Below are 26,038 nucleotides of genomic sequence, written 5' to 3'. Positions count from 1 at the left end.
CATCAGTTCCACACAGTGCACGCTGTACCATCAGTTCCACACTGTGCACGCTGTACCATCAGTTCCACACAGTGCACTCTGTACCATCAGTTCAACACAGTGCACTCTGTACCATCAGATCCACACAGTGCACTCTGTACCATCAGATCCACACAGTGCACACTGTACCATCAGATCCACACAGTGCACACTGTACCATCAGATCCACACATTGCACTCTGTGCCATCAGATCCACACATTGCACTCTGTACCATCAGATCCACACATTGCACTCTGTACCATCAGATTCACACAATGAACACTGTACCATCAGTTCCACACAGTGCACTCTGTACCATCAGTTCCACACAGTGCACTCTGTACCATCAGTTCCACACAGTGCACTCTGTACCATCAGTTCCACACAGTGCACTCTGTACCATCAGTTCCACACAGTGCACTCTGTACCATCAGATCCACACATTGCACTCTGTACCATCAGATCCACACATTGCACTCTGTACCATCAGTTCCACACGGTGCACTCTGTACCATCAGATCCACACATTGCACTCTGTACCATCAGATCCACACATTGCACTCTGTACCATCAGTTCCACACGGTGCACTCTGTACCATCAGATCCACACATTGCACTCTGTACCATCAGTTCCACACGGTGCACTCTGTACCATCAGATCCACACATTGCACTCTGTACCATCAGTTCCACACAGTGCACTCTGTACCATCAGATCCACACATTGCACTCTGTACCATCAGATCCACACGGTGCACTCTGTACCATCAGATCCACACATTGCACTCTGTACCATCAGATCCACACATTGCACTCTGTACCATCAGTTCCACACGGTGCACTCTGTACCATCAGATCCACACATTGCACTCTGTACCATCAGATCCACACATTGCACTCTGTGCCATCAGATCCACACATTGAACACTGTGCCATCAGATCCACACATTGCACACTGTACCATCAGTTCCACACATTGCACTCTGTGCCATCAGATCCACACATTGAACACTGTGCCATCAGATCCACACATTGCACACTGTAGCATCAGTTCCACACATTGCACTCTGTACCATCAGATCCACACATTGCACACTGTGCCATCAGATCCACACATTGCACTCTGTACCATCAGTTCCACACATTGCACTCTGTACCATCAGATCCACACATTGCACACTGTGCCATCAGATCCACACATTGCACACTGTGCCATCAGTTCCACACATTGCACTCTGTACCATCAGATCCACACATTGCACACTGTGCCATCAGATCCACACATTGCACTCTGTACCATCAGTTCCACACATTGCACTCTGTACCATCAGATCCACACATTGCACTCTGTGCCATCAGATCCACACATTGAACACTGTGCCATCAGATCCACACATTGCACTCTGTACCATCAGTTCCACACAGTGCACTCTGTGCCATCAGATCCACACATTGCACTCTGTGCCATCAGTTCCAAACATTGCACTCTGTGCCATCAGATCCACACATTGCACTCTGTGCCATCAGATCCACACATTGAACACTGTGCCATCAGATCCACACATTGCACTCTGTACCATCAGATCCACACATTGCACTCTGTGCCATCAGATCCACACATTGCACTCTGTGCCATCAGTTCCACACATTGCACACTGTACCATCACATCCACACATTGCACTCTGTACCATCAGTTCCACACAGTGCACTCTGTACCATCAGTTCCACACAGTGCACTCTGTACCATCAGATCCACACATTGAACACTGTGCCATCAGATCCACACATTGCACTCTGTACCATCAGTTCCACACAGTGCACACTGTACCATCAGTTCCACACTGTGCACACTGTACCATCAGTTCCACACTGTGCACACTGTACCATCAGTTCCACACATTGCACACTGTACCATCAGTTCCACACAGTGCACACTGTACCATCAGTTCCACACAGTGCACGCTGTACCATCAGTTCCACACAGTGCACACTGTACCATCAGTTCCACACTGTGCACACTTTACCATCAGTTCCACACTGTGCACACTGTACCATCAGTTCCACACTGTGCACACTGTACCATCAGTTCCACACAGTACCATCAGTTCCACACAGTACCATCAGTTCCACACTGTGCACACTGTACCATCAGTTCCACACAGTGCACACTGTCCCATCAGTTCCACACATTGCACACTGTCCCATCAGTTCCACACATTGCACACTGTCCCATCAGTTCCACACATTGCACACTGTCCCATCAGTTCCACACAGTGCACACTGCACCAACTGTTCCACACAGTGCACACTGTACCAACAGTTCCACACAGTGCACACTGTACCAACAGTTCCACACAGTGCACACTGTACCAACAGTTCCACACAGTGCACACTGTACCAACAGTTCCACACAGTGCACACTGTACCAACAGTTCCACACATTGCACTCTGTACCATCAGATCCACACATTGCACACTGGACCATCAGTTCCACACATTGCACTCTGTACCATCAGATCCACACAGTGCACACTGTACCATCAGATCCACACAGTGCAAACTGGACTATCAGTTGCACACAGTGCACACTGTACCATCATTTCCACACAGTGCACACTGTACCATCAGATCCACACAGTGCACACTAGACCATCAGTTCCACACAGTGCACACTGGACCATCAGTTCCACACAATGCACACTGGACCATCAGTTCCACACATTGCACTCTGTACCATCAGATCCACACATTGCACTCTGTACCATCAGATCCACACATTGCACTCTGTACCATCAGATCCACACAGTACCATCAGTTCCACACAGTGCACACTGTACCATCAGTTCCACACAGTGCACACTGTACCATCAGTTCCACACAGTGCACACTGTACCATCAGTTCCACACAGTGCACTCTGTACCATCAGTTCCACACAGTGCACTCTGTACCATCAGTTCCACACAGTGCACTCTGTACCATCAGTTCCACACAGTGCACACTGTACCATCAGATCCACACAGTGCACTCTGTTACATCAGATCCACACAGTGCACTCTGTTACATCAGATCCACACAGTGCACACTGTACCATCATTTCCACACAGTGCACACTGTACCATCAGTTCCACTAGGTGCACACTGTACCATCAGTTCCAAACAGTGCACACTGGACCATCAGATCCAAACAGTGCACACTGGACCATCAGATCCACACAGTGTACACTGGACCATCAGATCCACACAGTGAACACTGTACCATCAGATCCACACATTGCACACTGTACCATCAGATCCACACATTGCACACTGTACCATCATTTCCACACAGTGCACACTGTAACATCAGTCCCACACATTGCACACTGTACCAACAGATCCACACATTGCACACTGTACCATCAGATCCACACATTGCACACTGCACCATCAGATCCACACAGTGCACACTGTACCATCAGATCCACACAGTGCACACTGTACCATCAGTTCCACACAGTGCACACTGTACCATCAGTTCCACACAGTGCACACTGTACCATCAGATCCACACAGTGCACTCTGTAACATCAGATCCACACAGTGCACTCTGTAACATCAGATCCACACAGTGCACTCTGTAACATCAGATCCACACAGTGCACTCTGTACCATCATTTCCACACAGTGCACACTGTACCATCAGTTCCACTAGGTGCACACTGTACCATCAGTTCCAAACAGTGCACACTGGACCATCAGATCCACACAGTGTACACTGGACCATCAGATCCACACAGTGCACACTGTACCATCAGTTGCACACAGTGCACACAGTACCATCATTTCCACACAGTGCACACTGTACCATCAGATCCATACAGTGCACACTGTACCATCAGATCCATACAGTGCACACTGTACCATCAGTTCCACACATTGCACACTGTACCATCAGTTCCACACATTGCACACTGTACCATTAGATCCACACATTGCACACTGTACCATCAGATCCATACAGTGCACACTGTACCATCAGATCCATACAGTGCACACTGTACCATCAGTTCCACACAGTGCACACTGTAACATCAGTTCCACACATTGCACACTGTACCATCAGATCCACACATTGCACACTGTAACATCAGTTCCACACAGTGCACACTGGACCATCAGTTCCACACATTTTGCACTGTACCAGCAGTTCCACACGGTGCACACTGTACCGTCAGTTCCACACAGTGCACACTGTACCATTAGTTCCACACATTGCACTCCTCACCATCCCTTCCACACAGTGCACAGTGTACCATTAGTTCCACACAGTGCACTCCTTCCCATCAGTTCCACACAGTGCACACTGTACCATCAGTTCCACATAGTGCACACTGGACCATCAGTTCCACACATTTTGCACTGTACCAGCAGTTCCACACGGTGCACACTGTACCGTCAGTTCCACACAGTGCACACTGTCCCGTCAGTTCCACACAGTGCACACTGTACCGTCAGTTCCACACAGTGCACACTGCACCGTCAGTTCCACACAGTGCACACTGTTCCGTCAGTTCCACACAGTGCACACTGTTCCGTCAGTTCCACACAGTGCACACTGTAACATCAGTTCCACACAGTGCACACTGTAACATCAGTTCCACACATTGCACTCTGTACCATCAGATCCACACAGTGCACACTGTACCATCAGATCCACACAGTGCACTCTGTTACATCAGATCCACACAGTGCACACTGTACCATCAGTTCCACTAGGTGCACACTGTACCATCAGTTCCAAACAGTGCACACTGGACCATCAGATCCAAACAGTGCACACTGGACCATCAGATCCACACAGTGTACACTGGACCATCAGATCCACACAGTGAACACTGTACCATCAGATCCACACATTGCACACTGTACCATCAGATCCACACATTGCACACTGTACCATCATTTCCACACAGTGCACACTGTAACATCAGTTCCACACATTGCACACTGTACCAACAGATCCACACATTGCACACTGTACCATCAGATCCACACATTGCACACTGCACCATCAGATCCACACAGTGCACACTGTACCATCAGATCCACACAGTGCACACTGTACCATCAGTTCCACACAGTGCACACTGTACCATCAGTTCCACACAGTGCACACTGTACCATCAGATCCACACAGTGCACTCTGTAACATCAGATCCACACAGTGCACTCTGTAACATCAGATCCACACAGTGCACTCTGTAACATCAGATCCACACAGTGCACTCTGTACCATCATTTCCACACAGTGCACACTGTACCATCAGTTCCACTAGGTGCACACTGTACCATCAGTTCCAAACAGTGCACACTGGACCATCAGATCCACACAGTGTACACTGGACCATCAGATCCACACAGTGCACACTGTACCATCAGTTGCACACAGTGCACACAGTACCATCATTTCCACACAGTGCACACTGTACCATCAGATCCATACAGTGCACACTGTACCATCAGATCCATACAGTGCACACTGTACCATCAGTTCCACACATTGCACACTGTACCATCAGTTCCACACATTGCACACTGTACCATTAGATCCACACATTGCACACTGTACCATCAGATCCATACAGTGCACACTGTACCATCAGATCCATACAGTGCACACTGTACCATCAGTTCCACACAGTGCACACTGTAACATCAGTTCCACACATTGCACACTGTACCATCAGATCCACACATTGCACACTGTAACATCAGTTCCACACAGTGCACACTGGACCATCAGTTCCACACATTTTGCACTGTACCAGCAGTTCCACACGGTGCACACTGTACCGTCAGTTCCACACAGTGCACACTGTACCATTAGTTCCACACATTGCACTCCTCACCATCCCTTCCACACAGTGCACAGTGTACCATTAGTTCCACACAGTGCACTCCTTCCCATCAGTTCCACACAGTACACACTGTACCATCAGTTCCACATAGTGCACACTGGACCATCAGTTCCACACATTTTGCACTGTACCAGCAGTTCCACACATTTTGCACTGTACCAGCAGTTCCACACGGTGCACACTGTACCGTCAGTTCCACACAGTGCACACTGTCCCGTCAGTTCCACACAGTGCACACTGTACCGTCAGTTCCACACAGTGCACACTGCACCGTCAGTTCCACACAGTGCACACTGCACCGTCAGTTCCACACAGTGCACACTGTTCCGTCAGTTCCACACAGTGCACACTGTAACATCAGTTCCACACAGTGCACACTGTAACATCAGTTCCACACATTGCACTCTGTACCATCAGATCCACACAGTGCACACTGTACCATCAGATCCACACAGTGCAAACTGGACTATCATTTCCACACAGTGCACACTGTACCATCAGATCCACACAGTGCACACTAGACCATCAGTTCCACACAGTGCACACTGGACCATCAGTTCCACACAATGCACACTGGACCATCAGTTCCACACATTGCACTATGTACCATCAGATCCACACATTGCACTCTGTACCATCAGATCCACACATTGCACTCTGTACCATCAGATCCACACAGTACCATCAGTTCCACACAGTGCACACTGTACCATCAGTTCCACACAGTGCACACTGTACCATCAGTTCCACACAGTGCACACTGTACCATCAGTTCCACACAGTGCACTCTGTACCATCAGTTCCACACAGTGCACTCTGTACCATCAGTTCCACACAGTGCACTCTGTACCATCAGTTCCACACAGTGCACACTGTACCATCAGATCCACACAGTGCACTCTGTTACATCAGATCCACACAGTGCACTCTGTTACATCAGATCCACACAGTGCACACTGTACCATCATTTCCACACAGTGCACACTGTACCATCAGTTCCACTAGGTGCACACTGTACCATCAGTTCCAAACAGTGCACACTGGACCATCAGATCCAAACAGTGCACACTGGACCATCAGATCCACACAGTGTACACTGGACCATCAGATCCACACAGTGAACACTGTACCATCAGATCCACACATTGCACACTGTACCATCAGATCCACACATTGCACACTGTACCATCATTTCCACACAGTGCACACTGTAACATCAGTTCCACACATTGCACACTGTACCAACAGATCCACACATTGCACACTGTACCATCAGATCCACACATTGCACACTGCACCATCAGATCCACACAGTGCACACTGTACCATCAGATCCACACAGTGCACACTGTACCATCAGTTCCACACAGTGCACACTGTACCATCAGTTCCACACAGTGCACACTGTACCATCAGTTCCACACAGTGCACACTGTACCATCAGATCCACACAGTGCACTCTGTAACATCAGATCCACACAGTGCACTCTGTAACATCAGATCCACACAGTGCACTCTGTACCATCATTTCCACACAGTGCACACTGTACCATCAGTTCCACTAGGTGCACACTGTACCATCAGTTCCAAACAGTGCACACTGGACCATCAGATCCACACAGTGTACACTGGACCATCAGATCCACACAGTGCACACTGTACCATCAGTTGCACACAGTGCACACAGTACCATCATTTCCACACAGTGCACACTGTACCATCAGATCCATACAGTGCACACTGTACCATCAGATCCATACAGTGCACACTGTACCATCAGTTCCACACATTGCACACTGTACCATCAGTTCCACACATTGCACACTGTACCATTAGATCCACACATTGCACACTGTACCATCAGATCCATACAGTGCACACTGTACCATCAGATCCATACAGTGCACACTGTACCATCAGTTCCACACAGTGCACACTGTAACATCAGTTCCACACATTGCACACTGTACCATCAGATCCACACATTGCACACTGTAACATCAGTTCCACACAGTGCACACTGGACCATCAGTTCCACACATTTTGCACTGTACCAGCAGTTCCACACGGTGCACACTGTACCGTCAGTTCCACACAGTGCACACTGTACCATTAGTTCCACACATTGCACTCCTCACCATCCCTTCCACACAGTGCACAGTGTACCATTAGATCCACACAGTGCACTCCTTCCCATCAGTTCCACACAGTGCACACTGTACCATCAGTTCCACATAGTGCACACTGGACCATCAGTTCCACACATTTTGCACTGTACCAGCAGTTCCACACGGTGCACACTGTACCGTCAGTTCCACACAGTGCACACTGTCCCGTCAGTTCCACACAGTGCACACTGTACCGTCAGTTCCACACAGTGCACACTGCACCGTCAGTTCCACACAGTGCACACTGTTCCGTCAGTTCCACACAGTGCACACTGTTCCGTCAGTTCCACACAGTGCACACTGTAACATCAGTTCCACACAGTGCACACTGTAACATCAGTTCCACACAGTGCACACTGTACCATCAGATCCACAAATTGCACACTGTACCATCAGATCCACACAGTGCACACTGTACCATTAGTTCCACACATTGCACTCCTTCCCATCAGTTCCACACAGTGCACACTGTACCATCAGTTCCACATAGTGCACACTGGACCATCAGTTCCACACATTTTGCACTGTACCAGCAGTTCCACACAGTGCAAACTGTACCGTCAGTTCCACACAGTGCACACTTTACCATCAGTTCCACACAGTGCACACTGTCCCAACAGTTCCACACAGTGCACACTGTCCCAACAGTTCCACACAGTGCACACTGTCCCAACAGTTCCACACAGTGCACACTGTCCCAACAGTTCCACACAGTGCACACTGTCCCAACAGTTCCACACAGTGCACACTGTCCCATCAGTTCCACACAGTGCACACTGTCCCATCAGGTCCACACAGTGCACACTGTCCCATCAGTTCCACACAGTGCACGCTTTACCATCAGTTCCACACAGTGCACGCTGCACCATCAGATCCACACATTGCACACTGTCCCATCAGTTCCACACAGTGCACGGTTTACCATCAGTTCCACACAGTGCACGCTGCACCATCAGATCCACACATTGCTCACTGTACCATCAGTTCCACACAGTGCACGCTGCACCATCAGATCCACACATTGCACACTGTACCATCAGTTCCACACGGTGCACACTGTACCATCAGTTCCACACAGTGCACACTGTACCATCAGTTCCACACAGTGCACACTGTACCATCAGTTCCACACAGTGCACACTGTACCATCAGTTCCACACATTGCACACTGTACCATCAGTTCCACACATTGCACTCTGTACCATCAGTTCCACACATTGCACTCTGTACCATCAGATCCACACAGTGCACACTGTACCATCAGTTCCACACAGTGCACTCTGTACCATCAGATCCACACAGTGCACTCTGTACCATCAGATCCACACAGTGCACAATGTACCATCAGTCGCACACAGTGCACACTGTACCATCAGTACCACACAGTGCACACTGTACCATCAGTTCCACACAGTGCACACTGTACCATCAGTTCCACACAGTGCACACTGTACCATCAGTTCCACACAGTGCACTCTGCAACATCAGATCCACACATTGCACACTGTACCATCAGATCCACACATTGCACTCTGTACCATCAGATCCACACATTGCACTCTGTACCATCAGATCCACACATTGCACTCTGTACCATGAGATTCACACATTGAACACTGTACCATCAGTTCCACACAGTGCACTCTGTACCATCAGTTCCACACAGTGCACTCTGTACCATCAGTTCCACACAGGGCACTCTGTACCATCAGATCCACACAGTGCACTCTGTACCATCAGATCCACACAGTGCACACTGTACCATCAGATCCACACAGTGCACACTGTACCATCAGATCCACACAGTGCACTCTGTACCATCAGTTCCATACGGTGCACACTGTACCATCAGATTCACACATTGAACACTGTACCATCAGTTCCAAACAGTGCACTCTGTACCATCAGTTCCACACAGTGCACTCTGTGCGATCAGTTCCACACAGTGCACTCTGTACGATCAGTTCCACACAGTGCACTCTGTACCATCAGATCCACACAGTGCACACTGTACCATCAGTTCCACACAGTGCACTCTGTACCATCAGTTCCACACAGTGCACACTGTACCATCAGTTCCACACAGTGCACACTGTACCATCAGTTCCACACAGTGCACTCTGCAACATCAGATCCACACATTGCACACTGTACCATCAGATCCACACATTGCACACTGTACCATCAGATCCACACATTGCACTCTGTACCATCAGTTCCACACAGTGCACACTGTACCATCAGTTCCACACAGTGCACTCTGCAACATCAGATCCACACATTGCACTCTGTACCATCAGATTCACACATTGAACACTGTACCATCAGTTCCACACAGTGCACTCTGGACCATCAGTTCCACACAGTGCACTCTGTACCATCAGTTCCACACAGAGCACTCTGTACCATCAGATCCACACAGTGCACACTGTACCATCAGATCCACACGGTGCACTCTGTACCATCAGTTCCACACGGTGCACTCTGTACCATCAGATCCACACATTGCACTCTGTACCATCAGATCCACACATTGCACTCTGTACCATCAGTTCCACACGGTGCACTCTGTACCATCAGATCCACACATTGCACTCTGTACCATCAGTTCCACACGGTGCACTCTGTACCATCAGATCCACAAATTGCACTCTGTACCATCAGTTCCACACAGTGCACTCTGTACCATCAGTTCCACACGGTGCACTCTGTACCATCAGATCCACACATTGCACACTGTACCATCAGATCCACACATTGCACTCTGTACCATCAGTTCCACACATTGCACTCTGTACCATCAGTTCCACACAGTGCACTCTGTACCATCAGATCCACACATTGCACTCTGTACCATCAGTTCCACACGGTGCACTCTGTACCATCAGATCCACACATTGCACTCTGTACCATCAGATCCACACATTGCACTCTGTACCATCAGTTCCACACGGTGCACTCTGTACCATCAGATCCACACATTGCACTCTGTACCATCAGATCCACACATTGCACTCTGTACCATCAGTTCCACACATTGCACTCTGTACCATCAGTTCCACACGGTGCACTCTGTACCATCAGATCCACACATTGCACTCTGTACCATCAGATCCACACATTGCACTCTGTACCATCAGTTCCACACGGTGCACTCTGTACCATCAGATCCACACATTGCACTCTGTACCATCAGATCCACACATTGCACTCTGTACCATCAGATCCACACATTGCACTCTGTGCCATCAGATCCACACATTGCACTCTGTGCCATCAGATCCACACATTGCACTCTGTGCCATCAGATCCACACATTGCACACTGTACCATCAGTTCCACACATTGCACTCTGTGCCATCAGATCCACACATTGAACACTGTGCCATCAGATCCACACATTGCACACTGTACCATCAGTTCCACACATTGCACTCTGTACCATCAGATCCACACATTGCACACTGTGCCATCAGATCCACACATTGCACTCTGTACCATCAGTTCCACACATTGCACTCTGTACCATCAGATCCACACATTGCACACTGTGCCATCAGATCCACACATTGCACACTGTACCATCAGTTCCACACATTGCACTCTGTACCATCAGATCCACACATTGCACACTGTGCCATCAGATCCACACATTGCACTCTGTACCATCAGTTCCACACATTGCACTCTGTACCATCAGATCCACACATTGCACACTGTGCCATCAGATCCACACATTGCACTCTGTACCATCAGATCCACACATTGCACACTGTACCATCAGATCCACACATTGCACTCTGTACCATCAGTTCCACACAGTGCACTCTGTACCATCAGTTCCACACAGTGCACTCTGTACCATCAGTTCCACACAGTGCACTCTGTACCATCAGATCCACACATTGAACACTGTGCCATCAGATCCACACATTGCACTCTGTACCATCAGTTCCACACAGTGCACTCTGTACCATCAGATCCACACATTGCACTCTGTGCCATCAGATCCACACATTGCACACTGTACCATCAGATCCACACATTGCACTCTGTACCATCAGTTCCACACATTGCACTCTGTACCATCAGTTCCACACAGTGCACTCTGTACCATCAGTTCCACACAGTGCACTCTGTACCATCAGATTCACACAATGAACACTGTACCATCAGTTCCACACAGTGCACTCTGTACCATCAGTTCCACACAGTGCACTCTGTACCATCAGTTCCACACAGTGCACTCTGTACCATCAGTTCCACACAGTGCACTCTGTACCATCAGATCCACACATTGAACACTGTGCCATCAGATCCACACATTGCACTCTGTGCCATCAGATCCACACATTGCACTCTGTGCCATCAGATCCACACATTGAACACTGTGCCATCAGATCCACACATTGCACTCTGTACCATCAGATCCACACATTGCACTCTGTACCATCAGATCCACACAGTGCACTCTGTACCATCAGTTCCACACAGTGCACTCTGTACCATCAGTTCCACACAGTGCACTCTGTACCATCAGATCCACACATTGCACTCTGTACCATCAGATCCACACATTGCACTCTGTACCATCAGTTCCACAGGTGCACTCTGTACCATCAGATCCACACATTGCACTCTGTACCATCAGTTCCACATGGTGCGCTCTGTACCATCAGATCCACACATTGCACTCTGTACCATCAGATCCACACAGTGCACTCTGTACCATCAGATCCACACATTGCACTCTGTACCATCAGTTCCACACATTGCACTCTGTACCATCAGATCCACACATTGCACTCTGTACCATCAGATCCACACATTGCACTCTGTACCATCAGATCCACACAGTGCACTCTGTACCATCAGATCCACACAGTGCACTCTGTACCATCAGTTCCACACAGTGCACTCTGTACCATCAGTTCCACACAGTGCACACTGTACCATCAGTTCCACACAGTGCACACTGTACCATCAGTTCCACACAGTGCACACTGTACCATCAGTTCCACACATTGCACTCTGTATCATCAGATCCACACAGTGCACACTGTACCATCAGTTCCACACAGTGCACTCTGTACCATCAGATCCACACAGTGCACTCTGTACCATCAGATCCACACAGTGCACACTGTACCATCAGTTCCACACAGTGCACACTGTACCATCAGTTCCACACAGTGCACACTGTACCATCAGTTCCACACAGTGCACACTGTACCATCAGTTCCACACAGTGCACACTGTACCATCAGTTCCACACAGTGCACACTGTACCATCAGTTCCACACAGTGCACTCTGTACCATCAGTTCCACACAGTGCACTCTGTACCATCAGTTCCACACAGTGCACTCTGCAACATCAGATCCACACATTGCACCCTGTACCATCAGATCCACACATGGCACTCTGTACCTTCAGATCCACACATTGCTCACTGTACCATCAGTTCCACACAGTGCACACTTTACCATCAGTTCCACACAGTGCACACTGTACCATCAGTTCCACACAGTGCACACTGTCCCAACAGATCCACACAGTGCACACTGTCCCAACAGATCCACACAGTGCACTCTGTCCCATCAGATCCACACAGTGCACACAGTACCATCAGATCCACACAGTGCACTCTGTACCATCAGTTCCACACAGTGCACTCTGTACCATCAGATCCACACATTGCACTCTGTACCATCAGATCCACACATTGCACTCTGTACCATCAGTTCCACAGGTGCACTCTGTACCATCAGATCCACACATTGCACTCTGTACCATCAGTTCCACACGGTGCACTCTGTACCATCAGATCCACACATTGCACTCTGTACCATCAGATCCACACAGTGCACTCTGTACCATCAGATCCACACATGCACTCTGTACCATCAGTTCCACACATTGCACTCTGTACCATCAGATCCACACATTGCACTCTGTACCATCAGATCCACACATTGCACTCTGTACCATCAGATCCACACAGTGCACTCTGTACCATCAGTTCCACACAGTGCACTCTGTACCATCAGTTCCACACAGTGCACACTGTACCATCAGTTCCACACAGTGCACACTGTACCATCAGTTCCACACAGTGCACACTGTACCATCAGTTCCACACATTGCACTCTGTATCATCAGATCCACACAGTGCACACTGTACCATCAGTTCCACACAGTGCACTCTGTACCATCAGATCCACACAGTGCACTCTGTCCCATCAGATCCACACAGTGCACACTGTACCATCAGTTCCACACAGTGCACACTGTACCATCAGTTCCACACAGTGCACTCTGTACCATCAGTTCCACACAGTGCACTCTGTACCATCAGTTCCACACAGTGCACTCTGTACCATCAGTTCCACACAGTGCACTCTGCAACATCAGATCCACACATTGCACTCTGTATCATCAGATCCACACAGTGCACACTGTACCATCAGTTCCACACAGTGCACGCTGCACCATCAGATCCACACATTGCACACTGTACCATCAGTTCCACATGGTGCACACTGTACCATCAGTTCCACACAGTGCACACTGTACCATCAGTTCCACACAGTGCACACTGTACCATCAGTTCCACACAGTGCACACTGTACCATCAGTTCCACACAGTGCACACTGTACCATCAGTTCCACACATTGCACTCTGTACCATCAGTTCCACACATTGCACTCTGTATCATCAGATCCACACAGTGCACACTGTACCATCAGTTCCACACAGTGCACTCTGTACCATCAAAACCACACAGTGCACTCTGTACCATCAGATCCACACAGTGCACAATGTACCATCAGTCGCACACAGTGCACACTGTACCATCAGTGCCACACAGTGCACACTGTACCATCAGTTCCACACAGTGCACACTGTACCATCAGTTCCACACAGTGCACACTGTACCATCAGTTCCACACAGTGCACACTGTACCATCAGTTCCACACAGTGCACTCTGCAACATCAGTTCCACACAGTGCACTCTGTACCATCAGTTCCACACAGTGCACTCTGTACCATCAGTTCCACACAGTGCACTCTGTACCATCAGATCCACACAGTGCACACTGTACCATCAGATCCACACAGTGCACACTGTACCATCAGATCCACACATTGCACTCTGTGCCATCAGATCCACACATTGCACTCTGTACCATCAGATCCACACATTGCACTCTGTACCATCAGATTCACACAATGAACACTGTACCATCAGTTCCACACAGTGCACTCTGTACCATCAGTTCCACACAGTGCACTCTGTACCATCAGTTCCACACAGTGCACTCTGTACCATCAGTTCCACACAGTGCACTCTGTACCATCAGTTCCACACAATGCACTCTGTACCATCAGTTCCACACAGTGCACTCTGTACCATCAGTTCCACACAGTGCACACTGTACCATCAGTTCCACACAGTGCACACTGTACCATCAGTTCCACACATTGCACTCTGTATCATCAGATCCACACAGTGCACACTGTACCATCAGTTCCACACAGTGCACGCTTTACCATCAGTTCCACACAGTGCACGCTGCACCATCAGATCCACACATTGCTCACTGTACCATCAGTTCCACACAGTGCACGCTGCACCATCAGATCCACACATTGCACACTGTACCATCAGTTCCACATGGTGCACACTGTACCATCAGTTCCACACAGTGCACACTGTACCATCAGTTCCACACAGTGCACACTGTACCATCAGTTCCACACAGTGCACACTGTACCATCAGTTCCACACAGTGCACACTGTACCATCAGTTCCACACAGTGCACTCTGTACCATCAGTTCCACACATTGCACTCTGTATCATCAGATCCACACAGTGCACACTGTACCATCAGTTCCACACAGTGCACTCTGTACCATCAGATCCACACAGTGCACTCTGTACCATCAGATCCACACAGTGCACAATGTACCATCAGTCGCACACAGTGCACACTGTACCATCAGTGCCACACAGTGCACACTGTACCATCAGTTCCACACAGTGCACACTGTACCATCAGTTCCACACAGTGCACACTGTACCATCAGTTCCACACAGTGCACACTGTACCATCAGTTCCACACAGTGCACTCTGCAACATCAGTTCCACACAGTGCACTCTGTACCATCAGTTCCACACAGTGCACTCTGTACCATCAGTTCCACACAGTGCACTCTGTACCATCAGATCCACACAGTGCACACTGTACCATCAGATCCACACAGTGCACACTGTACCATCAGATCCACACATTGCACTCTGTGCCATCAGATCCACACATTGCACTCTGTACCATCAGATCCACACATTGCACTCTGTACCATCAGATTCACACAATGAACACTGTACCATCAGTTCCACACAGTGCACTCTGTACCATCAGTTCCACACAGTGCACTCTGTACCATCAGTTCCACACAGTGCACTCTGTACCATCAGTTCCACACAGTGCACTCTGTACCATCAGTTCCACACAGTGCACTCTGTACCATCAGTTCCACACAGTGCACTCTGTACCATCAGTTCCACACAGTGCACACTGTACCATCAGTTCCACACAGTGCACACTGTACCATCAGTTCCACACATTGCACTCTGTATCATCAGATCCACACAGTGCACACTGTACCATCAGTTCCACACAGTGCACTCTGTACCATCAGATCCACACAGTGCACTCTGTCCCATCAGATCCACACAGTGCACACTGTACCATCAGTTCCACACAGTGCACACTGTACCATCAGTTCCACACAGTGCACACTGTACCATCAGTTCCACACAGTGCACACTGTACCATCAGTTCCACACAGTGCACACTGTACCATCAGTTCCACACAGTGCACTCTGTACCATCAGTTCCACACAGTGCACTCTGCAACATCAGATCCACACATTGCACCCTGTACCATCAGATCCACACATGGCACTCTGTACCTTCAGATCCACACATTGCTCACTGTACCATCAGTTCCACACAGTGCACACTTTACCATCAGTTCCACACAGTGCACACTGTACCATCAGTTCCACACAGTGCACACTGTCCCAACAGATCCACACAGTGCACTCTGTCCCATCAGATCCACACAGTGCACACTGTACCATCAGTTCCACACAGTGCACTCTGTACCATCAGTTCCACACAGTGCACTCTGTACCATCAGATCCACACATTGCACTCTGTACCATCAGATCCACACATTGCACTCTGTACCATCAGTTCCACAGGTGCACTCTGTACCATCAGATCCACACATTGCACTCTGTACCATCAGTTCCACACGGTGCACTCTGTACCATCAGATCCACACATTGCACTCTTTACCATCAGATCCACACAGTGCACTCTGTACCATCAGATCCACACATTGCACTCTGTACCATCAGTTCCACACATTGCACTCTGTACCATCAGATCCACACATTGCACTCTGTACCATCAGATCCACACATTGCACTCTGTACCATCAGATCCACACAGTGCACTCTGTACCATCAGTTCCACACAGTGCACTCTGTACCATCAGTTCCACACAGTGCACACTGTACCATCAGTTCCACACAGTGCACACTGTACCATCAGTTCCACACAGTGCACACTGTACCATCAGTTCCACACATTGCACTCTGTATCATCAGATCCACACAGTGCACACTGTACCATCAGTTCCACACAGTGCACTCTGTACCATCAGATCCACACATTGCACTCTGTGCCATCAGATCCACACATTGAACACTGTGCCATCAGATCCACACATTGCACACTGTACCATCAGTTCCACACATTGCACTCTGTACCATCAGATCCACACATTGCACACTGTGCCATCAGTTCCACACATTGCACTCTGTACCATCAGATCCACACATTGCACACTGTGCCATCAGATCCACACATTGCACTCTGTACCATCAGATCCACACATTGCACACTGTACCATCAGATCCACACATTGCACTCTGTACCATCAGTTCCACACAGTGCACTCTGTACCATCAGTTCCACACAGTGCACTCTGTACCATCAGTTCCACACAGTGCACTCTGTACCATCAGATCCACACATTGAACACTGTGCCATCAGATCCACACATTGCACTCTGTACCATCAGTTCCACACAGTGCACTCTGTACCATCAGATCCACACATTGCACTCTGTGCCATCAGATCCACACATTGCACACTGTACCATCAGATCCACACATTGCACTCTGTACCATCAGTTCCACACAGTGCACTCTGTACCATCAGTTCCACACAGTGCACTCTGTACCATCAGTTCCACACAGTGCACTCTGTACCATCAGATTCACACAATGAACACTGTACCATCAGTTCCACACAGTGCACTCTGTACCATCAGTTCCACACAGTGCACTCTGTACCATCAGTTCCACACAGTGCACTCTGTACCATCAGTTCCACACAGTGCACTCTGTACCATCAGATCCACACAGAGCACTCTGTACCATCAGTTCCACACAGTGCACTCTGTACCATCAGTTCCACACAGTGCACTCTGTACCATCAGTTCCACACAGTGCACTCTGTACCATCAGATCCACACAGTGCACTCTGTACCATCAGTTCCACACATTGAACACTGTGCCATCAGATCCACACATTGCACTCTGTGCCATCAGATCCACACATTGCACTCTGTGCCATCAGATCCACACATTGAACACTGTGCCATCAGATCCACACATTGCACTCTGTACCATCAGATCCACACATTGCACTCTGTACCATCAGATCCACACAGTGCACTCTGTACCATCAGATCCACACAGTGCACTCCGTACCATCAGATCCACACAGTGCACTCTGTACCATCAGTTCCACACAGTGCACTCTGTACCATCAGTTCCACACAGTGCACTCTGTACCATCAGATCCACACATTGCACTCTGTACCATCAGATCCACACATTGCACTCTGTACCATCAGTTCCACAGGTGCACTCTGTACCATCAGATCCACACATTGCACTCTGTACCATCAGTTCCACACGGTGCACTCTGTACCATCAGATCCACACATTGCACTCTGTACCATCAGATCCACACAGTGCACTCTGTACCATCAGATCCACACATTGCACTCTGTACCATCAGTTCCACACATTGCACTCTGTACCATCAGATCCACACATTGCACTCTGTACCATCAGATCCACACATTGCACTCTGTACCATCAGATCCACACATTGCACTCTGTACCATCAGATCCACACAGTGCACTCTGTACCATCAGTTCCACACAGTGCACTCTGTACCATCAGTTCCACACAGTGCACACTGTACCATCAGTTCCACACAGTGCACACTGTACCATCAGTTCCACACAGTGCACACTGTACCATCAGTTCCACACATTGCACTCTGTATCATCAGATCCACACAGTGCACACTGTACCATCAGTTCCACACAGTGCACTCTGTACCATCAGATCCACACAGTGCACTCTGTCCCATCAGATCCACACAGTGCACACTGTACCATCAGTTCCACACAGTGCACACTGTACCATCAGTTCCACACAGTGCACACTGTACCATCAGTTCCACACAGTGCACTCTGTACCATCAGTTCCACACAGTGCACTCTGTACCATCAGTTCCACACAGTGCACTCTGCAACATCAGATCCACACATTGCACCCTGTACCATCAGATCCACACATGGCACTCTGTACCTTCAGATCCACACATTGCTCACTGTACCATCAGTTCCACACAGTGCACACTTTACCATCAGTTCCACACAGTGCACACTGTACCATCAGTTCCACACAGTGCACACTGTCCCAACAGATCCACACAGTGCACTCTGTCCCATCAGATCCACACAGTGCACACAGTACCATCAGTTCCACCAGTTCCACACAGTGCACTCTGTACCATCAGATCCACACATTGCACTCTGTACCATCAGATCCACACATTGCACTCTGTACCATCAGTTCCACAGGTGCACTCTGTACCATCAGATCCACACATTGCTCTCTGTACCATCAGTTCCACACGGTGCACTCTGTACCATCAGATCCACACATTGCACTCTGTACCATCAGATCCACACAGTGCACTCTGTACCATCAGATCCACACATTGCACTCTGTACCATCAGATCCACACAGTGCACTCTGTACCATCAGATCCACACATTGCACTCTGTACCATCAGTTCCACACATTGCACTCTGTACCATCAGATCCACACATTGCACTCTGTACCATCAGATCCACACATTGCACTCTGTACCATCAGATCCACACAGTGCACTCTGTACCATCAGTTCCACACAGTGCACTCTGTACCATCAGTTCCACACAGTGCACACTGTACCATCAGTTCCACACAGTGCACACTGCCCCATCAGTTCCACACAGTGCACGCTTTACCATCAGTTCCACACAGTGCACGCTGCACCATCAGATCCACACATTGCTCACTGTACCATCAGTTCCACACAGTGCACGCTGCACCATCAGATCCACACATTGCACACTGTACCATCAGTTCCACATGGTGCACACTGTACCATCAGTTCCACACAGTGCACACTGTACCATCAGTTCCACACAGTGCACACTGTACCATCAGTTCCACACAGTGCACACTGTACCATCAGTTCCACACAGTGCACACTGTCCCAACAGTTCCACACAGTGCACACTGTCCCAACAGTTCCACACAGTGCACACTGTCCCATCAGTTCCACACAGTGCACACTGTACCATCAGTTCCACACATTGCACTCTGTACCATCAGTTCCACACATTGCACTCTGTATCATCAGATCCACACAGTGCACACTGTACCATCAGTTCCACACAGTGCACTCTGTACCATCAGATCCACACATTGCACTCTGTACCATCAGTTCCACACAGTGCACTCTGCACCATCAGATCCACACATTGCACTCTGCACCATCAGATCCACACGGTGCACTCTGTACCATCAGATCCACACATTGCACTCTGTACCATCAGTTCCACACGGTGCACTCTGTACCATCAGATCCACACATTGCACTCTGTACCATCAGATCCACACATTGCACTCTGTGCCATCAGATCCACACATTGAACACTGTGCCATCAGATCCACACATTGCAAACTGTACCATCAGTTCCACACATTGCACTCTGTGCCATCAGATCCACACATTGAACACTGTGCCATCAGATCCACACATTGCACACTGTAGCATCAGTTCCACACATTGCACTCTGTACCATCAGATCCACACATTGCACACTGTGCCATCAGATCCACACATTGCACTCTGTACCATCAGTTCCACACATTGCACTCTGTACCATCAGATCCACACATTGCACACTGTGCCATCAGATCCACACATTGCACACTGTACCATCAGTTCCACACATTGCACTCTGTACCATCAGATCCACACATTGCACACTGTGCCATCAGATCCACACATTGCACTCTGTACCATCAGTTCCACACATTGCACTCTGTACCATCAGATCCACACATTGCACTCTGTGCCATCAGATCCACACATTGAACACTGTGCCATCAGATCCACACATTGCACTCTGTACCATCAGTTCCACACAGTGCACTCTGTGCCATCAGATCCACACATTGCACTCTGTGCCATCAGATCCACACATTGCACTCTGTGCCATCAGATCCACACATTGAACACTGTGCCATCAGATCCACACATTGCACTCTGTACCATCAGATCCACACATTGCACTCTGTGCCATCAGATCCACACATTGCACTCTGTGCCATCAGATCCACACATTGCACACTGTACCATCAGATCCACACATTGCACTCTGTACCATCAGTTCCACACAGTGCACTCTGTACCATCAGTTCCACACAGTGCACTCTGTACCATCAGTTCCACACAGTGCACTCTGTACCATCAGTTCCACACAGTGCACTCTGTACCATCAGATCCACACATTGAACACTGTGCCATCAGATCCACACATTGCACTCTGTACCATCAGTTCCACACAGTGCACTCTGTACCATCAGATCCACACATTGCACTCTGTGCCATCAGATCCACACATTGCACACTGTACCATCAGATCCACACATTGCACTCTGTACCATCAGTTCCACACAGTGCACTCTGTACCATCAGTTCCACACAGTGCACTCTGTACCATCAGATTCACACAATGAACACTGTACCATCAGTTCCACACAGTGCACTCTGTACCATCAGTTCCACACAGTGCACTCTGTACCATCAGTTCCACACAGTGCACTCTGTACCATCAGTTCCACACAGTGCACTCTGTACCATCAGTTCCACACAGTGCACTCTGTACCATCAGTTCCACACAGTGCACACTGTGCCATCAGATCCACACATTGCACTCTGTGCCATCAGATCCACACATTGCACTCTGTGCCATCAGATCCACACAGTGCACACTGTACCATCAGTTCCACACAGTGCACTCTGTACCATCAGATCCACACAGTGCACTCTGTACCATCAGATCCACACAGTGCACACTGTACCATCAGTTCCACACAGTGCACACTGTACCATCAGTTCCACACAGTGCACACTGTACCATCAGTTCCACACAGTGCACTCTGTACCATCAGTTCCACACAGTGCACTCTGCAACATCAGATCCACACATTGCACACTGTACCATCAGATCCACACATGGCACTCTGTACCTTCAGATCCACACATTGCTCACTGTACCATCAGTTCCACACATTGCTCACTGTACCATCAGTTCCACACAGTGCACACTTTCCATCAGTTCCACACAGTGCACACTGTACCATCAGTTCCACACAGTGCACACTGTCCCAACAGTTCCACACAGTGCACACTGTCCCAACAGTTCCACACAGTGCACACTGTCCCAACAGTTCCACACAGTGCACACTGTCCCATCAGTTCCACACAGTGCACACTGTCCCATCAGTTCCACACAGTGCACACTGTCCCATCAGTTCCACAGAGTGCACGCTTTACCATCAGTTCCACACAGTGCACGCTGCACCATCAGATCCACACATTGCACACTGTCCCATCAGTTCCACACAGTGCACGCTTTACCATCAGTTCCACACAGTGCACGCTGCACCATCAGATCCACACATTACTCACTGTACCATCAGTTCCACACAGTGCACGCTGCACCATCAGATCCACACATTGCACACTGTACCATCAGTTCCACACGGTGCACACTGTACCATCAGTTCCACACAGTGCACACTGTACCATCAGTTCCACACAGTGCACACTGTACCATCAGTTCCACACAGTGCACACTGTACCATCAGATCCACACATTGCACTCTGTACCATCAGTTCCACACATTGCACTCTGTATCATCAGATCCACACAGTGCACACTGTACCATCAGTTCCACACAGTGCACTCTGTACCATCAGATCCACACAGTGCACTCTGTACCATCAGATCCACACAGTGCACAATGTACCATCAGTCGCACACAGTGCACACTGTACCATCAGTTCCACACAGTGCACACGGTACCATCAGTTCCACACAGTGCACACTGTACCATCAGTTCCACACAGTGCACTCTGCAACATCAGATCCACACATTGCACACTGTACCATCAGATCCACACATTGCACTCTGTACCATCAGATCCACACATTGCACTCTGTACCATGAGATTCACACATTGAACACTGTACCATCAGTTCCACACAGTGCACTCTGTACCATCAGTTCCACACAGTGCACTCTGTACCATCAGTTCCACACAGTGCACTCTGTACCATCAGTTCCACACAGTGCACTCTGTACCATCAGTTCCACACAGTGCACTCTGTACCATCAGATCCACACAGTGCACACTGTACCATCAGATCCACACAGTGCACTCTGTACCATCAGTTCCACACGGTGCACACTGTACCATCAGATTCACACATTGAACTCTGTACCATCAGTTCCACACAGTGCACTCTGTACGATCAGTTCCACACAGTGCACTCTGTACCATCAGTTCCACACAGTGCACTCTGTACCATCAGTTCCACACAGTGCACTCTGTACCATCAGTTCCACACAGTGCACTCTGTACCATCAGTTCCACACAGTGCACTCTGTACCATCAGATCCACACAGTGCACACTGTACCATCAGTTCCACACAGTGCACTCTGTACCATCAGTTCCACACAGTGCACACTGTACCATCGGTTCCACACAGTGCACTCTGTACCATCAGATCCACACATTGCACTCTGTACCATCAGATCCACACATTGCACTCTGTGCCATCAGATCCACACATTGAACACTGTGCCATCAGTTCCACACATTGCACTCTGTACCATCAGATCCACACATTGAACACTGTGCCATCAGATCCACACATTGCACTCTGTGCCATCAGATCCACACATTGAACACTGTGCCATCAGATCCACACATTGCACACTGTACCATCAGATCCACACATTGCACTCTGTACCATCAGATCCACACATTGCACTCTGTACCATCAGATCCACACATTGAACACTGTGCCATCAGATCCACACATTGCACTCTGTACCATAAGTTCCACACAGTGCACTCTGTACCATCAGTTCCACACAGTGCACTCTGTACCATCAGTTCCACACATTGCACTCTGTACCATCAGATCCACACAATTCACTCTGTGCCATCAGATCCACACATTGCACACTGTACCATCAGATCCACACATTGCACTCTGTACCATCAGATTCACACAATGAACACTGTACCATCAGTTCCACACAGTGCACTCTGTACCATCAGATCCACACATTGAACACTGTGCCATCAGATCCACACATTGCACTCTGTACCATCAGTTCCACACAGTGCACTCTGTACCATCAGATCCACACATTGAACACTGTGCCATCAGATCCACACATTGCACTCTGTACCATCAGATCCACACAGTGCACTCTGTACCATCAGATCCACACATTGAACACTGTGCCATCAGATCCACACATTGCACTCTGTACCATCAGTTCCACACAGTGCACTCTGTACCATCAGTTCCACACAGTGCACTCTGTACCATCAGTTCCACACAGTGCACTCTGTACCATCAGTTCCACACAGTGCACTCTGTACCATCAGATCCACACAGTGCACACTGTACCATCAGTTCCACACAGTGCACTCTGTACCATCAGTTCCACACAGTGCACACTGTACCATCGGTTCCACACAGTGCACTCTGTACCATCAGATCCACACATTGCACTCTGTACCATCAGATCCACACATTGCACTCTGTGCCATCAGATCCACACATTGAACACTGTGCCATCAGTTCCACACATTGCACTCTGTACCATCAGATCCACACATTGAACACTGTGCCATCAGATCCACACATTGCACTCTGTGCCATCAGATCCACACATTGAACACTGTGCCATCAGATCCACACATTGCACACTGTACCATCAGATCCACACATTGCACTCTGTACCATCAGATCCACACATTGCACTCTGTACCATCAGATCCACACATTGCACTCTGTGCCATCAGATCCACACATTGCACTCTGTACCATAAGTTCCACACAGTGCACTCTGTACCATCAGTTCCACACAGTGCACTCTGTACCATCAGTTCCACACATTGCACTCTGTACCATCAGATCCACACAATTCACTCTGTGCCATCAGATCCACACATTGCACACTGTACCATCAGATCCACACATTGCACTCTGTACCATCAGTTCCACACAGTGCACTCTGTACCATCAGTTCCACACGGTGCACTCTGTACCATCAGTTCCACACGGTGCACTCTGTACCATCAGTTCCACACAGTGCACTCTGTACCATCAGATCCACACGGTGCACTCTGTACCATC

This window comes from Heterodontus francisci, chromosome 32 (genome assembly GCF_036365525.1).
Source record: "Heterodontus francisci isolate sHetFra1 chromosome 32, sHetFra1.hap1, whole genome shotgun sequence".
NCBI classification, from domain to species: Eukaryota; Metazoa; Chordata; class Chondrichthyes; order Heterodontiformes; family Heterodontidae; genus Heterodontus; species Heterodontus francisci.
Note: the sequence above shows the minus strand (reverse complement) of the source record.